We start from the raw sequence: 21,740 nt of genomic DNA, 5'->3' as shown, positions 1-21,740 counted from the left end.
ATCATCCTGGCAGAGTTTGTATCTCTAAAAGGAACTATACATTGTGGGTGTGAGTAGCTTAATTTCTTGCACTAAAGTCTGTGGCATCCTAAATGAACACTGCTTTGGTGCCTATATTAGTCAGGATAGGCAAGACCGATACAGAAAATCACAGAGGTTTATTTGTTGCTCACATAATGTTTGATATAGACTGGTTGGCCCTCTTCTATCTTGTAGCTATGCCGTCTGGAAAAGATGACTTCCAAGGGCACCGTAGCAAAGAAAAAGAGAACTGGAAGTCCATGTGCCTTAATCGCCTCATCCCAGAGGTAACACAGAACTTCTGCATACATTTCATTGGCAGGAACTAATCACCTAGCCCCAATTTAACCACAAGGAAGACTGGGATATGTAGAGGCATACCTAGTAGATTTCATGTCTATTAACAGTCTCTGCTATACCCCCTCAGTGCCAACTGACCACTAACTTCCCACCCCACTCACCAGGAATGTATAGCTGCTGCTAATTTTTCGAATTCAGTAAGAGACTGGATTGTGAATATTAGACCACCTCTTCAGTCTAACAGACAGTGCTTGTTTTACCTAAGGCAAGGAGGCAGCACAGGCAGTACTCACTTGTTTGTCAGTTACAGTCCTTTTCCTTTCCCTCTCTCATTACTCACCGTAAAACACACATTGTCCCTTCTACTTCTGTCCCAAACGTCACACTCATAAGAACATAAGAAGTGCCCCCAGATCAAACAGGAGTGCTTGAATAGATAGTGAGATATTTCTTCTTTATGAGGTTGACCTTATAAGGCTGAGGCAGGTTGTGCCTAATTAGGTAAGGACCCTAATGTCTCATGGTTGTGTCACCATAAATTAATTAATGATTAACCTTCTAATAAGGCTAAGTGAACAGAATTCCCCAGTGTCCTGAGAGAAGGAAAGTTAATGTGGTCTTTCTCCCAAGAAGAGGATAACCAGTGGATCCTTTTCCAGATTTCTCACTAGAAGTAAAGACCAAATTTCCAGAAGGAACCTGAGAGATAAAAAGTGTTTGGCTGCTCCTGACCTGACTCATAGTGTTTAACTGAACCATACCACTAGTGTATACTAGTGTGTGTGTATGTACATGCACACACACGTTCACACACAATCCTATGGTATTTGGTGACTTTGGATGCCCAGCTCTTGTAACAATTTCCTGCTGTCATTCTTTTTCCTTTGAATCTCAGGGGTGAGCAAACTAAAGAAATACTATCATCTTACTGCCTTTAGTGTCTTCCTTAGAAAAGGAGTGGCTGGAGTCAGTGTAGATCAACCCAAGTAGTGCAAATCTGCCAGAATTGCAGCTCAGCTTCCTTACCTCCAACATGTGTACCTTTCTGAAGGGTAGGCCCTTAAGCCAGACATAGGTAAGTTATCCACTCTGTGCATAACTGTCTGGCTTGGCTTAGAAGCATGAAAGGGGCAGAAATGTAAGATGGGTAAGGGAGGGCTGCATCTGAAATAGGGCCATGATGATTAGTTCTCCCTTTCCTTCCTTTGGCTTCATTGCTGTATTCTATGTGGGTCTTGATATCTTGAGATGCGATACCCAAATAGTCAGTCCTTGAATGTAAATCATATCCTTGTACAGAATCACTGCCAAACTCAGTATGGTTGAAAGATTTTTAACACCCAGCTGCAGCATTCACTCTGGTTGGAATTGGCCATTTAAATTTATTTCACATATGTAAGTATCACATCCTTTATAATGCATTCTTAATTGTTGCTCGGTTCTTCCAGAATTGAATTCCTTTAAAAAATTCCTTATGTAATCTTTTAATTCTAGTTGGAAAACATCACTTGACGGTTGCTGTTTATACAGGCATGCCTCGTTTTATTGTGCCTGGCTTTATTGTACTTTGCAGATACTGTGTTTTTCACAAATGGAAGGTTTGTGGCAACTCTGCATTGAGCAAGTCTGTTGGCATCATTTTCTCAACAGCATGTGCTAACTTTGTCTCTGTCTCACATTTTGGTAATTCTCTCAATGTTTCAAACTTTTTCATTATGATTATATCTGTTATGTGGAGCTGTGATCAGTGATCTTTTATGTTGCCATTATACTTGTTTTGGTGTGCCACAAACTGTGCCCAGATAAGACAGTGAACTTAATTGATAAATGTTTTATGTGTTCAGACTGTTCCACTGACTGGCCCTTCTCCAAACTCTCTCCCTCTCCTTGGGCCTCCCTATTCCCTGAAATACAACAATATTGATATTAAGCCAAGTAATGATTTCTAAGTGTTTAAGTGAAAGGAAAGACACATATCTTTCACCTTAAATCAAAAGCTAGAAATGACTAAGCTAGGTGAGAAAGGCATGTCAAAAGCCCAGCGAGGCCTCTTGTGCCAGTTAGCCAAGTTGTGAATGCAAAGGAAAAGTTGTTGAAGAAATTAAAGTGCTGTTCCAATGAGCATGTGAATGATAAGAAAGCAAACAGCCTTATTGCTGATATGGAGAAAGTTTTAGTGGTCTGGATAGAAGATCAAATGTTTTCTTAAGTCACGATATTCCCTTAAACCAAAGCCTGCCTAATCCAGAACTAGGCCCTAACTTTCTTCAATTCTATAAAGGCTGAGAGAGATGAGGAAGCTGCAGAAGAAAAATGTGAAGCTAGCAGAGGTTGGTTCATGAGGTTTAACGAAAGAAACTGTCTCCATAACACAAAAGTGCAAAGATCTGCAAGTGTTGATGGAGAAGCTGCAGCAAGTTATCCAGAAGATTAACTAAGATAATTGATAAGAATGGCTGCACTAAACAACAGATTTTCCATGTAGACAAAACAGCCTTATATTAGAAGAAGATGACATCTAGGTTTTTTGTTTGTTTGTTTGTTTGTTTGTTTGTTTTGAGACAGAGTCTCGTTCTATCGCCTAGGCTGGAGTATAGTGGGGCAATCTCAGCTCACTGCAACCTCTGCCTCCTGGGTTCAAGCAATTCTCCCTGAATAGCTGGGATTACAGGTGCCCACCACCACGCCCAGCTATGTTTTGTATTTTTTAGCAGACATGGGGTTTCACCATGTTGGCCAGGCTGGTCTTGAACTCCTGACCTCAAGTGATCTGCCTGCCTCAGCCTCCCAAAGTGCTGGGATTACAGACGTGAGCCACCGTGCCCAACCAGCATCTAGGATTTTAATAGCTGGAGAGGAGAAGTCAGTGCCTGGCTTCAAAGCTTCAAAGGACAGCCTATCTCTCCTTTAGGAGCTAATGCAGCTGGTGACTTTAAATTGAAGCCAATATTCATTTATCATTCTGAAAATTCTAGGGTCCTTAAGAATTATGCCAAATTCTGCTTGTGTTCTATTAATGGAACAACAAAGCCTGGATGACAACACATCTGTTTACAGCATGGTTTTCTGAATATGTTAAGCCCATTATAGAGACATGCTGCTCAGAAAAAAAGATTCCTTTCAAAATATTACTGCTCATTAACAATGCACTTAGTCACCCAAGAGCTCTGATGGCTATGTACAAGGAAATTAACTTTGTTTTCATGTCTGCTAACACAGCATCCTTTCTGTAGCAGATGGATTAAGGAGTAATTTAGACTTTCAAGTCCTATTTTTTAAAAAAATACATTTTGTAAGGCTGCCATAGAGCTATTCCTTTGACAGATCTGGGCAAAGGAAATTGAAAACCTTCTGGAAAGGATTCACCATTCTAAATGCCATTAAGAACACTCGTGATAAACAGGAGGAGGTCAAAATACCAACATGGCCTATAATCCCAGCACTTTGGGAGGCCAAGGCGGGTGAGTCACTTGAGGTCAGGAGTTCAAGACCAGCCTGGCCAACATGCCGAAATCCTGTCTCTATTAAAAATATAAAAAATTAGCCGGGCGTGGTGGTGGGCGCCTGTAATCCCAGTTACTTGGGAGACTGAGGCAGGAGAATCTCTTGAACCCAGAAGGTGGAGGTTGCAGTGAGCCGGGATTGTGCCACTTCTCTCCAGCCTGGATGATGGAGTGAGACTCCATCTCAAAAAAACAAAACAAAACAAAAGACAAAACAAAAAACAAACAAAAAAACCCCCAACATTAACAGGAATTGGGAATAAGTTTGATATGGTTCAGATCTGTGTCCCCACCCAAATCTCATGTCAAATTGTAATCCCCAGTGTTGGAGCTGGGGCCTGGAGGAAGGTGGTTGGATAACGGGGGTGGTTTCTCATGGCTTAACACCATCCCCCTTAGTTGCTGTCATCACATTCTTGTGAGATCTGGTTGTTTAAAAGTGTGTATCACTTCTTCCCTGCTCTCTTTCTCCTACTCTGGCCATCTGAAATTACTTGCTCTTCCTTCGCCTTCTGCCATGATTGGAAGCTTCCTGAGGCCTCCCCAGAGGCTGATGTTGCCATGCTTCCTACACAGCCTGCAGTACTGTGAGCCAAATAAACCTCTTTTCTTTATAAATTACCCAGTCTCAGGCATTTCTTTATAGCAATGCAAGAGTGGACTAATACAAAGTTGATTCCAACCTTCATGGACGACTTTGAGGGGTTCAAGACTTCAGTGGAGGAAGCCACTGCAGATGTGGTGGAAATAGCAAGAGAACTAGAATTAGAAGTGAAGCCTGAAGATATGATTGAATTGCTGTAATCTCATAATAAAACTTGAACAGATGAGGTATTGCTTCTTATGGATGAGCAAAGAAAGTGGATTTTTGAGATGGAATTTACTCCTGGTAAAGATGCTGTGAACACTGTTGAAATGACAACAAAGGATTTAGAATATGACATAAACTTAGTTGATAAAGCAGTGGCAGGGTTTGAGAGGACTGACTCCAATTTTGAAAGAAGTTTCACTGTGAGTCAAATGCTATCAAATAGCATTGCATGCTATAAAGAAATCTTTTGGGCTGGGTGCCGTGGCTCACGCCTGTAATCCCAACACTTTGGGAAGCCGAGGCGGGCAGATCACGAGGTCAAGAGATCGAGACCATCCTGGCTAACATGGTGAAACCCTGTCTCTGTTAAAAATACAAAAAAATTAACTGGGCATGGTGGCGCATGCCTCTAGTCCCAGCCGAGGCAGGAGAATCACTTGAACCTGGGAGATGGAGGCTGCAGTGAGCCAAGATTGTACCATTGCACCCTAGCCTAGTGACAGAGTGAGATTCTGTCTAAAAAAATAAAATAAATAATCTTTCGGGCCAGTCGTGGTGGCTCATGCCTGTAATCCTAGCACTCTGGGAGGTTGAGATGGGCAGATTGCCTGAGCTCAGGAGTTCCAGACCAGCCTGGGCAACACAGCGAAACCCCATCTCTATTAAAATACAAAAATCAGCCGGGCGTGGTGGCGGGCGCCTGTAATCCCAGTTATTCAGGAGGCTGAGGCATGAGAATTGCGTGAACCAAGGAGGTGGAAGTTGCAGGGAGCTGAGATCCTGCCACTGTACTCCAGTCTGTGAAGCTCTATCTCAACAAAAAAAAAAAAAAAAAAAGAAAAGAAATCTTTTGGAAAGGAAGAGTCAATTGATGTGGCAAACCTCATTGTTGTCTTATTTTAAGAAATTGCCCCAGCCACCCTAACCTTCAGCAACCACCACCCTGATCAGGCAGGAGCCATGAACATCAGCAAAAAGATTATGACTTGCTGAAGGCTCCAATGATCATTAGTATTTTTTAGCAATAAAGTATCTTAAGGCATGTTTATTGTTTTTATAGGCACAATGCTATTGTACAATTAGTACACTATAGTATAGTGTAAACATGACTTTTATATGCACTAGGAAACCAAAAAAATTGTGTGACTCACTTTATTACGATATTCACTTTATTACAGTGGTCTGGAACCCAACCCACAAAACCTTCAAGGTATACCTGTATTTCTGCTTTCTTTCCCAGTAACAAAATTTTAATTCTTCAATTTCACATTTTCCTGTCTTCCTCTTCCTATTTTGATCCCTGCTGTTGGTTGCCACTTTCTTTGCTAAGTTTTCTTTCCTTTCCCAACATCAAATTCTAAGTTTTGTTCCCTTTTCTGTGTATTTAATTTCAGTTATTTTGTGCAATTTCTAGCAAAACTTTTAAGTGACTCAAGATATATAACTCTGAGCCAATTAGAATCCCTTAGACTTATGTGATCCTTTCAAGGAATTCAAAGTAATTCACCTTAAAAATTAAACTATTCTACTGTAGTACTTCATTTATCATCTCCAGATATCTGGAGACTAGGTAGGGGTGACTTTTACCCTTCCTATTTTAAGAATGGACAAATCGAGATTCAGAGATGATAAATAACTTTTCCATCATTATTATCCTGCTGGTTCTTTGATGTCCAGACCAAAGTGGTGAAATGATGACCTGTGAATTCTGCATTATTACCTCCTTGACTAAAACTGACACTGGGACAGGCTGAGGGAGATTGCTGTGCATTGTATGGGGGTGAATAATCTGGCAGAGGCAGAACTCTGTAGTTAGGTGTCCCTAAAAGGCAGGGACCCCAGCATCTAAATGATCCTCCTTTGATATCCTGTGTCTGGCTGGGCCTTTGGCATCTGGCCCAGCCCTCCCAGCAGAACCCTGTGGTAATCCTTGCCTACAGAGTATGGGGATGCAGTGAGTACTTAGCTGCCAAGAATGTTATAGACAATAGAAATAGAGAAGTTTCAAGTGTTCCTTCCTAGAGTAGCAAGTGACAGCTTAGGATGGGAGGGTGGCCTTCTCTATAGCTTACCAAATGAGTTAGTGACTATGAAAGTGGTTTCTAAGTAGTAAAAATATGGAATACACGATGGTTATTGCTGTGACATTATAAATTACATGTGTTGTTTTCCCCCCAATGTTTGTAAGGAAGACCACAGAGATCTCAAGTATTGCTACAATCATGAGCTCAGCCTCCAGAGTATCTGGGATTACAGGTGCCCGCCACCAGGTCTAGCTAATTTTTGTATTTTTAGTAGAGACAGGATTTGTCAGGTTGGCCAGGCTGGTCTCGAACTCCTGACCTCAGGTGATCCACCGGCCTCGGCCTCCCAAAGTCCTGGGAGTACAAGCGTGAGCCACCGCGCCCAACCAAAATCACATTTTCAATTTCCTCAACGCTTACAGTTCCCCTAGGTGCAATGCAGAGATGCTCCTCTGTGGAGGTTAGAGCAAATTCCCCAGGCTAGTGTTACCCCTGCTTTGTCAGCACTTATTTCTTTTTCTGAAAGAAGAATCTGGCGTGGCTTCATATTTATTCCTAATTGTTCTTCCCAATTTTCTGTCATTCAAAGCCCTCTGAGCTCTAGGGAGTTGAGTAGAGGACAGGGGAGCATGAGGCATGGCCTGATTCCAGGTTTATATTCCCTAGCACTGCATTATCCCCAGGTCAGGCCTCTGGCACCCTCTGCTCTCTGAAAATCTGCTCCAAATCTGAATAGAAGAAACAGTCACAAACTCCCTCAAACACACAGAGGTAGCCTTACAGCGTTACAGGTCTGTTATTCTCTAGACCTTTTCTAGTGCCTTGTTTATAACATAGCTCTAAAGAGTCCTGTAATCTGGTTACCTAGGTGCACAGATTAGAAGCAACAGGCAGATATATTGCAGTGGGGGAGGGAGGGAAGAATCTCAGACAAACTGATGGAGGAAGTGCCTGCTGAAGGCCTGAAATCCTGGGAGGAGACCGGAAAACAAAATAGCATAACGTAATGAAGGATGTGATTGTGATTACCCTGAGTAAGCTGGAAAAAGGTTCGAGTGGGCTGAGAAATCTGGCAAACATGTTATATAAACATGTATATTTCACAAGTCATGATAATACTGTTTAAAATTTTTGGCATTTAAGGGATAAGTTTCCCTTATCTGTACAAATCCAATTGTTTCTAGGTCTGCCATAACCCACTGAAACCAGAATTATGAGTATTTCCTATAGCAACAATATAATGCTTTTTTATAGTAAAGATTTGAAGCCCTGGTTTTGTGAGTGTGATTCAGGCATTGCGTAAGAATGTGATTAGAATGCTGAATTCATTCATTCCCTGATTTGGTACTCATATAGAAGTGTTAGCCAGGTGCAGTGGCTCACGCCTGTAATCCTAGCACTTTGGAAGGCCAAGTTGGGCGGATTGCCTGCGCTCAGGAGTTCAAGACCAGCCTGGGCAACATGGTGAAACTCCGTCTCTACTAAAATACAAAAGATTAACTGGGTGTGGTGGTGCACGCCTGTATTCCCAGCTACTCAGGAGCCTGAGGCACGAGAATCGCTTGACCGTGAGAGGCAGGGAGGTTGTAGTGAGCCGAGATCGCGCCACTGCACTCCAGCCTGGGTGACACAGCAAAACTCTGAGTCAAAAAAAAAAAAAAAAAAAAAAAGTGTCACATTTCAGCCTTCATTCAAGGCTCTCCCAACCGCCCTTAGGCTTTTCCTCACATTTCTTTCATTGGCCCAGGAGTTGCCTTTGATCCTTCATGGAAGCCTGAGCTGTGGGGGAGTGCATCTCAGGACTGGAGGTCCCAAACAGGAAGTGACTTCAATCTTCAGGAAAGTCATTGCCTTGTTGTCACCTGGATTCATGTTCGGTGTACCGATGAACTAACCAGCCCAGTGCATTCGTCACTGCTTCTGAGTCAAGCCTGGGCAGGGCACAGAGGCTGGTATACAGATTCTACTCTTGTGGTCTGTCCTGTCCGCAAGGCCATAAGCTTTCTGACCAGCTGCTGTGAACTGGCAGGTGCTGGGCGGGAGGTGATGCTGGTTGTGCCAGAGCTTTCTGGTGCTGTCATATGCTTCTACAATTACCTCCCTTCTTTTGCTTGCAGATTCATAGTTTGGCCACACATCTTTGCCAGCAGGAAGGTCCATTTTATTCACTCCTCTCACTGATCCTCCCCCCAATCCCACTCCATGACAGAGAGTATGATTGACTTGGCTCAAAGCAAAGAAGCAGCAAGACTGCAGAGCCCATAAAGCAGTCAGAAACATGTCTCACTTAGCCCTTGTAATTGTGATGTCTTGGCTTGGCCTTTTGCCACCCTTCCCTGCTCTGGCCCTTAACATGCTTCACCGAGAGGTAGTTGCTAATTGGGAAATTTAGTGCATCCTTCTTTGAGGATGATTGTTGTGGCTATAGAACTACAAAATAGGGCTCTAAAATGTGGTGGAGTACTGGACTTAGAATCAGGAAGCCTGGTCCTGATTCTAATCAGATTCTGGTCCTGAGTCTGCTGTGGATTGCTGTGTGATCTTGGATAAATCTCTTCCTCATCTGCTGGAGGGGCAAGGGGACGATGGTTATACTAGTCAATCTCTGAGATCTAAGCATTAAATCTTCCATTTTCTTTCCTGTTCATACAGACAGAAATGTTTTGGTTCATTTCCTAGAATGTCTTCTCTTTTTCTCTGTATCCATGTCTCCTTTCACCAGAACCTCTCTTTTGGTGAAGCAGTTATTCATCTATTTCATTTCAAAGCTGCCCTGGGAATATGGAAAGATTATATAGAGGTGCCTAGGTTCTAGGAGTTTTTATTTTGAAACCGATGTATGGAATTCAAGATTAATAGAGTTATTGTAGTCCCATCTGGAATTTTAATCACTGAATCACAGGGAGAGCAGCCAAGCTAACCATCCATGATGCAGTTAAATTTGGAACTAGACATCTCAGCCTCAGTTCTCTCCTGCAAGTGACTGGGGTGGGAGCAGAAGGAATATGCTATCCCATCACCTCCCATCATTAGCACTGCCCAGAAAAAGCAGAGGAAAGACTGAAAAGGGTGTGGTAGCAAACTTGGACAAGGATACCAGACAAGTGGCAGACTTTATGAAATGCCCACTGTTTGGCAAATGAGCCAGGCATTGTGGGGCAGGGAGACTAAGGACAACTTTCTACAAACAAACCCTGCCTGTTCTTGCTTTTGGGCCTATATCAAGTTTTCTCCAATTGGCATGCCCTCCTTTTCCTCCTAGCTTATTCAAAGTCCTACCCATCCAGCAAACTCCACCTCTTCTATTTAAGTTCAGCAGACCTTTATTGAGGACCACCCAATTTTAAGACCCAGCCCTCTTTTAAGGATACAAAGAAGAATAAAAACTTAGCGCCTGGCCTCGGGCTCACAGTAATATATTGTCCTGCTTGGGTCACTGTTGCTTCATGTATGTTTCTTTTTCCTCTGCAGCTAAACTGTAAGCTCTTGGAGGGCAAATTGTGTTTTGAGGGGTCCCGCAATCACCCCAAGTTGGGTGATTTACTAGAAAGACTCATAAGACTCAATAGCAGGTTTTACTTACAGCTAAGGTTTATTATACCAAAGGATACAGAACAAAAGCTGCAGGAAAAATATGCATAGAGTAGGCACAGGTTTTCAAGTCCTTTCTTATCCAGGGCTGCACAGGAACACCTAACAAATTAACAGCAAACTACAGGGACACCTGTGAAATGTCTCTGTCTAGGAAAGCCCACCCAAGTCTCAGAGTCTCTGAGGACTTTTGTGAAATGACACTCAGGATCCCAACATCAAAACCAGGTACATCATGAATCTTGCAAAAACAATCCAGAGAAGTCCTGACAAGTAGATACAGCATACCCCATTGCTCTGCAGGTATAAAATGACATCAAGACATCATCAATTGGTGACATAAAGAACATCTGAGGGCTGTATTCCCAGAGGTAGACCTAGGGGCAATCATAATTCTAGGCTCCCCTGGAGATGTGCAAGGACTGATCAATTAGAGCTTCTGTGTTAACCCTTTCTTCAACGCTGTGTCTTAGACATTTCATGCATCCCCTCAGAGTGCTTAGCACAGACAGGTCCTCTTCTCTAAGCCCAAGACTCATATATTTCACTATATCTTCTCGTGTTCATGCCCATAGACATCAGCACCTCAACATGTACAAATATGAACTAGATTTCCCCCCTTACCCCACTCTTCTCCATCTCAGTAGCTGTCAACATCATTCAACCTGTTGCTCAAGCCCCCAAATCTTTGTGTTTTCCTTGATTCTCCTCTCCCCATCACCTCCCACAACCAATCAGGAATTTCTTTTGACTCTAACTTTGAAGCATATCCCAAATGTGATCTCTCATTCTCTCAGCCACCCTGGTGTAAACCATCATCATCTTTCATCTGGACCACTTGCCTCCTAAATGTTTCAGTTTGTCTCCTCTATAGCCTGTTCTCCACTCACCACCAAGAGTGATCCTTCAAAATGTACATCAGACTATGTCGCCTCTGGCTACTCACAACCTCCAATTGCTTGTTAATATGCTTGGAATAAAACTGAACCATTTTACTCTCCTGCTCACTTGTTGTGCTCTAGCCTGAGACCCAGTGAATGAATATGTTTCCTTCTCACATGGCATTCCTTCTTCCAGGACTATTCTTCCCCTAACGCTTTAAATGCCTGGATGCTTTTCCTTTAAGTGTCACCTTCACTGTCAGCCCCTCATGGAGACTTTTTCTGATCACCCTATCTAAGGTAGCCCTGCTCTTCTGCTCACCTGAAATCATAATTGTTTGTTTATGTATTTGTTGTCACTCTGCACAAACTCATGAGAGAAGACCTTTGTCTCTCATTCATAATGATATCTTCAGCACCTAGCACTATGCCAAATTTAGAGTAGGCTTCCAATAAATACTTGTTAATGAATATCATAGGTTATTAATGAATATATTTGATTACTTAAAAGTGATGAACTGGCCTCTGCCCTTAAACGGTTTATGTTCTACTGAAGAGTTGAGTAGGAAAGAAACCCAAAAGAGATGGAAAACCTTTCTGTGTTGTCCGAGATCCAACACAGGACATATCAACATTCTGGACAGCAGAAACCAACAAGCAACAGAGGGACCACATGAAACAGCTGGAATCTATCCAGTTCAGCATTCTCTCTGGCAGGGGTTTCTGGGGGCTGTTTGAAGAGAGATACTAGAAGCTTGGAAATTTCATGTGGAAAGCAAGGATCGTGGAGAGTTGATGTCTTCTTTAGGGTAGTGGCAGTGAAGTTTTTGCCAGCGAAGCACCCACAGTATGGCTGCACCTTGTTTCTGGCCTCTTCAGGGCCTCGCTTTATGGGTCTCCAAAGATCCTGTGGGTGGTCTAATACTGTTTAATAAATTTCCTTTCTGCTTAAACTAGTCAGAGTGGATTTTGCAGTTTGCAATTAAGAACTCAGACCTATCTAGTAGGTTGAAAAACAAGGTTGAACTTCAGAATAATGACTTGTAACTGACATCTAACTTTGATAGAAAGTGTTAAAATTATACTGATGTTGGAGGCATTACTTCAAAACGGAACCAAAACATATAACCATATCAAAATGACATGCTAAGTTTGAGACAAAGCAATTTATTTAGTCACATCCATGGGAAAAATTGTGTATGTTTTCATGTATCTGTAAAGCACTATTGTCAAAAATGAGCATTTTTAAGCATTTACTTCTTTAAGTTGATTGCTATTATAGCCTGGTGTAATTTTTATTACAAGTATATCAGCAACTAAGTGAAAAACACTTAAAATATCTTTAAAAGGCAAAACTAAACTATTCGTTTAAGGTTGCAACCTGAGTGATAAAACTATAATGAAATCAAGGAAGAGAGGAAGAGATTTCCATAGAAGTCAGCATAGTGGTTAATTTTAGGATTGGGATGGGACATGTGCCAGGCTTCTAAGGTAGCTAGCAAAGTTCTATTTCTTGACCTAGAAGTAAATATCTAAAAGTGTATTTACTTTATAATACTCTATTAAGATATGCAGTTTTCTATTATTATATCTTACAGTTAAAATGGTTAAAAATATGTATATCAACTACTCAAATGTGAATTATTTTTATGGAAATGTCCCCTGTATGTTTTCATTTCAGGATCCCTGAGGACTTTCTTATGGATTTTTGTCTGTGGGAACTTGTGAATTACTGTATGAGCTTAACAGGAGAATTAACTTAAAATGTTTATTGTCCCTTATGACTGGACGTGGTGGCTTATGCCTGTCACCCCAGCACTTTGGGAGGCAGAGGCAAGCCAATCATCTGAGGCCGGGAGTTGGAGACCAGCCTGGCCAACATGGTGAAACCCTGTCTCTACTAAAAATGCAAAAATTAGCCAGGTGTGGTGGTGCATGCCTGTAATCCCAGTTACTCGGGAGGCTGAGGCAGGAGAATCTCTCGAACCCGGGAGGCAGAGGTTGCAGTGAGCCGAGATCACATCACTGCACTCTAGCCTGGAAAAAAAAAAAAGAGTTTATTATCCCTTATAATCAAAGTTATACAAGTGAAAACAAGACACCATTATTCCCCATGAAATTGTCAAAGACGTTTTAAAAAGTGTTATTACTCAGTGTTGATAAAATGTTGATAAAACTATGGAGAAGCGGATACTTATATGTGCCCTGCTGGCAAAAATGTAAATGACTACAATCTCTCTCTCTCTTTTTTTTTTTTTGGACAGAGGCTTGGCCTGTTGCCCAGGCTGGAGTGCAGTGGCGCAATCTTGGATCACTGCAACCTCCGCCTCCTGGGTTCAAATGATTCTCCTGGCTCAGCCTCCTGAGCAGCTGGGATTACAGATGCCTGCCACCATTCCCAGCTAATTTTTGTATTTTTTTTTTTTTTTCAGTAGAGATGGGATTTCACCATGTTGGTCAGACTGGTCTTGAACTCCTGACCTCAGGTGATTCACCCGCCTCGGCCTCCCAAAGTGCTGGAATTACAGGTGTGAGCCACCTCACGCGGCCAACTACAACCTTTTCATAAAGCCATTTCAAAGTCTGTAACAAGGGCCTAAAAATGCTCTTTTTTTTTTTTCTTTTGAGATGGAGTCTTGCTCTGTCACCAGGCTGGAGTGCAGTGGCACAATCTTGGCTCACTGCAACCTCCACCTCCTGGGTTCAAGTGATTCTCCTGCCTCAGCCTCCCAACTAGCTGGGACTACAGGCACGCACCACCAAGCCCAGATAATTTTTGTATTTTTAGTAGAGACAGGGTTTCACCATGTTGGCCAGGATGGTCTCCATTTCCTGACCTCGTGATCCGCCCACCTTGGCTTCCCAAAGTGCTGGGATTACAAGCCTGAGCCACCGCACCTGGGCCCAAAATGGTCATTTTTAGGAAACTTTAATCCAGTAAACTCAATCCTAGGAAATTTATGTTAAGGAAATAGTCAGAGGTGTACAAGAAGGTATATGTACACGGATGTTTCTTGCAGTAGTTTTGTAATGGTGAAATTTTTGTAACAACATGAATGTTTAACCCTAGGGAAATGGTACAGTCACAAAACAAAATATTATACAGCCATCAATATGAGTAGTTTTGAATATGTACACATAGAATATAATAATGATGGTGATGACCAACATTTATTGATCACTCACTATTTTCCAGGGACTATGAAACCTCTTTACATGAATTCTCTCATCCTTGAGATAATACTGTGAGGTGGGTACTACGATTATTCTCATTTTGTAAATAACAAAACTGAGACTCAGAAAGTTTAAGTAACTTGCCCAAGGTAAGTAAGTAAGGCTGAATACTCCAAATTTACTTAACGACTGTTAACCCTAGTAATCTTTAAGTGATGGGATTATAGTGATTTTTGTTTTCTGCTTTATATTTTATTTATTTATTTATTTTTGAGACAGTGTTGCTCTGTTGCCCAGGCTAGAGTGCAGTGGCATGATCTTGGCTCACTGCAACCCCCAACTTCTGGGTTCAAGCAACCCTCCCACCTCAACCTCCTGAGTAGCTGGTGCTACAGGTGTGCGCCACCATACCTGGCCAATTTTTTGTGTTTTTACTAAAGATGGGGTTTCACCATGTTGGCCAGGCTGGTCTCGAACTCCTGACCTCAAGTGATCCTCCCACTTCAGCCTCCCAAAGTGTTGGGATTACTGGTGTGAGTCACGGTGCCTGGCCTCTATATTTCCCTTTATGCTTATAATTTTTTATTTTTTTAATTCATAAATGATAATTCTATGTATTTATGGGGTACAGTGTGATGTTTTGTTTGACGCATGAATATATTGTGAAATGATCAAGTCATGGTAATTATCATACTCATCACCTCAAACATGTATCATTTTTGGGGGTTGAGAGAGGATTTAGAATCCTCTTTTCTAGTTATTTTGAAAATCTTAATTTTATAAAATAACCACTTATTACTTTTGTAATCAGAAAAAAAAATAGCTCCTCCTAGATATTCTTGCCACACAGAGGTGCGCTGACTTCTGGAGAAAGTGTCCTGGGATGAGGGTAGGGCCAAGGGTCTTGATGCAGGAAATAATACAAAATAGTTCTGTCACCCAGGCTAGAGTGCAGTGGTGCAATCTCAGCTCACTGCAACCTCTGCCTCCCAGGTTCAAGCAATTCTGCTGCCTCAGCCTTCCAAGTAGCTGGGATTACAGACAGGAACCACCATGCCTGGCTAATTTTTTGTAATTTTTGTAGAGACGGGGTTTCACCATGTTAGCCAGGATGGTCTCAATTTCCTGACCTCGTGATCCAACTGGCCTCGGCCTCCCAAAGTGCTGGGATTACAGGAGTGAGCCACCACAGCCAGCCTGTTTATTTTTCATTTTTTAATTTTTTTGAGACAGTCTCACTCTGTCGCCCAAGCTGGAGTGCAGTGACACAATCTCGGCTCACTGCAACCTCCACCTCCTGGTTCAAGCGATCCTCCCACCTCAGCTTCCCGAGTAACTGGGATTACAGGCATGCGCCACCATGCCCAGCTAATTTTTGTAGTTTTAGTAGAGATGGGGTTTCGCCATGTTGGCCAGGATGGTCTTGAACTCCTGACCTCAGGTGATCCACCCGCCTTGGCCTCCCAAAGTGTTGGGATTACAGGTGTGAGCCACTGCACCTGGCACAAAATAGTTTTCTTGTGCTCAGCTTCCCCTTCTCTGTGAATAGTCCAATTTTTTCCTAAGAACATTACCGCCCAACTACAGACTAGAAATGTGGCTGCCTTGGTTTGGACCCTTGCTTCTGAGCAAGTAGAATCTTGCTGAGGAAGGGAATGGCATGTGGGGCAGTGACAAAGGGCAGGAACTACCTGCTTTCAGAATTTCCTGCTAAATTTCCTACTTACAGCCCCGCATTTCATACTGTCCCCCTCATAGCTGTGGGTTATGCATCAGGAGTTCTGATTTGGTGCCTCTTGTTTACTTCTCTGCCACCTCTGCCTCCAGACCCAGGGTCAGAGAGCCTCCTTTTGGCTCTGGCTGGGCAGCCACCTTGGTTAGTCCGGAAGGACTCATGGCTCCCAGTGGGTCATCATAGCTTAGTACCATTCCATCTTATGTCAGCTACTCCACCTTCCACCGGATCACAATCAGTCTTTCCCCACACCTGGATCTTTTGAGGAAAGATGAGACAAGAAAATGTAGCAGACTCCACGTGAACCCTTCTCCAGGCCTAGGAAAACTTATTCAATACTCCTGCTTACTAAGAGCTAAATCAGTATATGAAAGAAAGACACTCAGCAAGTTTGCCTGAAGGTTAACTCAGAGACCTGGGAATGAAACCTAGCTCTCCTGCTTCCTAGGCCCCTCTGTGCCATCTATTTTTAGCCAAGCTGCCCTGAGCCTTGTCTACCTTGTCTGAAAGCCAAAGTAGGCACACAGTTTGCTCATAAACATTCCTGTGCTTGCCAGCTCATGCTAGCCAACCATTTAGATGTTGGTTTTAAAACTGTGAGCCTTCCCTTGTACCTACCTCCTAGGGCCTGCAAAGAATACACACCAAGGGATCAACAGCCTGAGGTTTTCCCAAACCCAGTGACCTCAGTCAAATGCCCTCAATTGAGAGGCGTGTCTATTACTCGTTCATCTTGGCACAGGGTGCAGCAAATGACTCCCTCTCAGAGCCACTGTTCCTGGTCACAGTTCTTTGAGTGTGCTGACCTACTTTCTCCCCTTCACAGGAAAAACAGAAACCAATAAATGTCTCCAGTGAGTAATCTTGCTTTCAGGAGCACTGACTCTGTGTTTTGGCCTCTTGTCCTTTCCCTGCTCCATGATCACTCTGCTATAACCATAAGAAAATGATTCATGACTGAACTAGAATTCTGCTTGTTGTTTACTGTCCCCATTCTGTAGCTGGGTTTTCAGAGCAACTATGGCCCACATATCGCAGGGACGGGGGCAGAGCCCTCCCTACCTTTCCTTTCCCTACTACAATTCATTGCTAAATAGCATAATATGGACTAAAGTCGCTTTTGCACAAGAATGTTGGGAATCAACAGAGTATCTCTGGTTTGGCCACACATGTTATGCGACTGGTAGCATTATGGACTGAGAGGCATTCAGCTTGAGACTCCTGACTTGACTTACTATACACCTTTGGAGTGGGCCTCCGAGAAGAGTTAGGTGGCTCAACTCAGTTGCCTTGACAAACAGAACCTCTTTGCTGGGCATGTACAGGTGACTCTCAAATACCCACACTGAGATTCTCTGTGGCTAATGGATTATTTTAGGCCTTCCGTACCCTTCACAATCTTCATGCTATTGCCCACTCCCTCCAGCCATCAGCTGGAAGCAACTTGGAAAATATATGTTCATTTTAATGTCAGTCTGAGAAAAGTTAACTGGAGGAATAAATCTACTGGGGTTCAGAGGCAACGTGTTGATAGGACATATAATGTATTCCAGAGTGCCTTTTGGATTATCTACTGGTTTTAATAATCTGGCATGTCTGTTCTCCATGACCATGGATAACTGAGTATATCTTATTTTGCTTCCCTATCCCTGGGCACTGTGTCTCCTTTCTTCCTCACTTGTCCTTGTGTGTACAACAGATTATAACCAGCTTGCCTTCTAGAATCCTGTGAAATTTCATTTATATCGAATGTGCTGGCCAGGTGTGGTAGCTCATCCCTGTAATCCCAACACTTTGGAAGGCCAAGGTAGGAGGATCACTTGAACCCAGGAGTTAGAGACCAACCCGGGCAGCATAGCGAGACCTCGTCTCTATGAAAAAATAAATAAATTAATTAAAAATAGCCAGGCATGATGGCACATGCCTGTAGTCCCAGCTACTTGGGAAGCTCAGAGCCTGGGAGGTTGAGGCTGCAGTAAGCTGTGATCATGCCACTGCACAACAGCATGGACAACAAAGCAAGACCCTGTCTCAACAAACCGGAAGTGCTAACATGGGCTTTTAAAAAGGTTCCAAGTCCTTTCCACCAGCTCCAAAGTCCTATTTGAAGTCTGGGCAACATGGCAAAACTCGTCTCTACAAAAAATACAAAAAAATAGCCAGCCATGGTGGCACACACCTGTAGTCCCAGCTACCTGGGAGTCTAAGGTGGGAGGATCACTTGAACCTGGGAGAGGGAGGTTGCAGTGAGCTGAGATTGTGCCACTGCACTCCAGCCTGGGTGACAGAGTGAGACCCTGTCTCAAAAAAAAAAAAAAAAAAAAAAAAAAAAAAATCAATCAATCAATATACATTAGGAAGCAATGAGGTTATTTGTTTTTAAGCAAGTTGTAGACAGATATATACTGGATGCTAGTATTTTTCCCACCTTGGATTAATACACAAACGAGTATCTTTTGTTTACGGATAGGTATATATGTAGCAAAACACAGACTGAAAGACTAAGCCTAATTCATGGTAAGTCATTTCAACTACTTTGTATCATTCCATCATGTAAACATACCCTGATTATTTATATATTATCTTTTTGATGGACATCAGCTTATTTCCAATTTACGTATTTTGCAAGCTGTGCTGCAACGTACATCCTTTTATGTGTCTCCCAGTGCATATGTGCAAAAAGTTTTCCGAGACCAATGAATACCTAGAATTAGAATTGTTGAGTCCTGTAGTATGCTTACTTTAAACTTTACAAAGTATTGCTAAATTATTTTCCAAAGTTGTTGTACCAGCTGGGCACAGTGGTTCACACCTGTAATCCCAGCACTTTAGGAGGCCAAGGTGAGAGGATGACTTGAGGCTGGGAGTTTGAGACCTGCCTGGACTACATAACAAGACCCCATCTCGATTTACAAAAATACAAATATAAAATATATGTAAAGAAAAAAATCATATTGTAGTCATAGTAGCCACAAGAGGCTGCACCTCAGCAACTAGCTGATCTCAGGCCAGCTGGGCCAGGGTTAGAGTGAACCCTTCCTCTGAAGAGCTGGGCAGGTAACAGGTGGTAAGATAGGACATGGCTGCAGGCAACAGCCAGGGGTCTCTACTTCTAGAATAGCCATTCATACTTGTGGTTGTAAAGTGTCTGTCCCCCACCCAGTCATCTGAGTTGGAGGTAGGATGTGGATGAATGACAACAGGACCTCTGCATTGACAGAACTGGAGAGGGGAGGGGGCAACTGGGATGGGGAATGAGGATGAATCACAAGCAGCAGCAGAAGTGAGGGGAACAGTAGGGAGATAGGAAGGGTGATATTGCTAGTCACCAAAACAATGGGACAAAGATCCCAAAGACATTTCAGAGATCATTGAGTGGGTTGTCCCTCCCATTACAAGTTCAGAGCAGGGCCTTAAGGGCAGGATTTCCAGAAAGGTGCCCACCAGACCTCAGCATTCACTGCCCAGGGCCACCTCAGGACTCTGCTTCCCATGTGTTGGTGCAGAGCTCCTTGGCTTCTCCAGCCATGGCTCAAATGAGCCCATGTGCAGTTCATGCCACTGCTCTGGAGGGCACAAATGTAAGCCTTGGCAGCATGCACCTGGTGCTGACTCTGGAACAGTGCTGAGCGCATGAATTGTGGGGCCATGGTGGAATCTACCTGGATTTCAAAGGATGTATCAGACAGTCTGGGGGCCCAGGCAGAGACTTGTTGCAGAGGCAGAGCCACTGCAGAGAGCCCCCACTAGGGCAATGCCTAGTGGAGCTGTGGAAAGCAGGATCCTGCAGAGTCTCCACTAGGGCAGTGCCTAGTGGAACCATGGGAGTGGAACCACTACTGGGACCCCAGAGCCGTAGAGCTACCAGCATACAGCGCCAACCTGGGAAAGTTTCAGGCATGAGACTCCAATCCGAGACAGCTGAAACATGTGCTGAGCCCAACAAAGCCATAGATAGTGGCAGGGCTGCCTGAGACCTTGGGGGTCCAGCCCCTGTCTTGGTGTGCCCAAGATGCAGGACATGGAATCAAAGGAGATTATTCTACACCTTTGAGACTTAATGTGGTTTTCTGTGTTGGGTTTTGGACTTTCTTGGGATCCCTTTCTTCTTGCCTATTTCTCCCCCTTGGAATGGGGATATCTATCCTATGTCTGTCCCACTGTATTAGTCCATTCTTACACTGCTATACAGAAATACCAGGCCGGGCATGGTGGCTCACGCCTGTAATCCCAGCACTTTGGGAGGTCAAGGGGTGCAGATCATGAGGTCAGGAGATGAAGACCATCCTGGCCAACATGGTGAAACCCCATCTCTACTAAAATACAAAAAATTAGCCAGTTGTGGTGGTGCGTGCCTGTAGTTCCAGCTACTTGGGAGGCCGAGGCAGGGGAATCGCTTGAACCTGGGAGGTGGAGATTGCAGTGAGCTGAGATCACGCCACTGCACTCCAACCTGGCAATAGAGCAAGATTTCATCTCAAAAAAAAAAAAAAAAGAAGAAAACAAAAAAAGAAAAAAAGAAATACCAGAGATTGGGTAATTTATAAACAGAAGAGGTTAATTGGCTCCTGGTTCTGCAGGCTGTATGCAGATTCTGCAGGTTCTGCAGGAAACATGGTACTGGCATCTGCTCAGCTTCTGTGGAGGCCTCAGGAAACTTTCAATCATGGCAGAAGGTGAAGGGGAAGCAGGCATGTCTTACATGACTGGAGCAGGAGGAAGAGAGAGGGGAGGTGCTACACACTTAACCAGATTTCATGAGAACTCACCATCACGAGAACAGCACAGAGGGGATGGTGCTAAACCATTCATAAAGGATCCACCCCCATGGTCCAATCACCTCCCACCAGGCCCCACCTCTAACACTGGAGTTTACGATTCAACATGAAATTTGGGCAGGGACACATATCCAAACCACATCACCCAGCATTGTATTTTGTAAATAAATAACTTGTTTAATTTTAATCTGTTTCCTCACAGCTGGAGGAAAATTTGCCTCAAGGTGAATTATGCCTTCAGTCCCACCCATATCTGCTTTAGATGGGACTGGACTTTGGATCTTTGAGTTGACACTGAAACAAGTTAAGAATTTTCAGGCTACTGCAATGGAATGAATGTATTTTGCATTGTGAGGACATGAATTTTGGGGACCAGAATAGAATGCCATGGTTTGAATGTGTCTCATAAAGTTCATGTGTTGGAAACTTAATTCCCAATGGAACAGTGTTGGGAGGTGGGACATGATAAGAAGTGATTACGTCATGAGGGCTCTACCCTCATTAATAGATTAATGTCATTATCTCAGGAGTGGGTTAGTTATTGCAAGAGTGGCTGTGTTATAAAAACAAGTTTGACTCTTCCTGTTCCCTTGCTCTTACCCTCTCTTTTCCTTCCGCCTTCCATTATGGCATGCCGCAGCATGAAGGCCCTCATCAGATGCTGGCTCCATGCTGTTGGACTTCCCAGCCTCCAGTACCATGAGCCAAATAAATTTCTGTTTATTATAAATTACCTAGTCTTTGATATTCTGTTATAGCCATGTAAAACAGACTAGGACACTCTGCCTATTTCAAAACCCTCCAGGGACTTCCAGTTACATTTTGTATAACATTCAAACTCTTTACTTTGACCTAATAAGATATAGTAGCCCTTACCAAAATATCTGATCTTATCCCATACTATGCTGTTTGCGATGCTTCC

This window comes from Chlorocebus sabaeus, chromosome X (assembly GCF_047675955.1).
Source record: "Chlorocebus sabaeus isolate Y175 chromosome X, mChlSab1.0.hap1, whole genome shotgun sequence".
Taxonomy (NCBI): domain Eukaryota; kingdom Metazoa; phylum Chordata; class Mammalia; order Primates; family Cercopithecidae; genus Chlorocebus; species Chlorocebus sabaeus.
The sequence above is the reverse complement of the archived record's forward strand: the minus strand, read 5'-3'. Positions refer to the sequence as shown.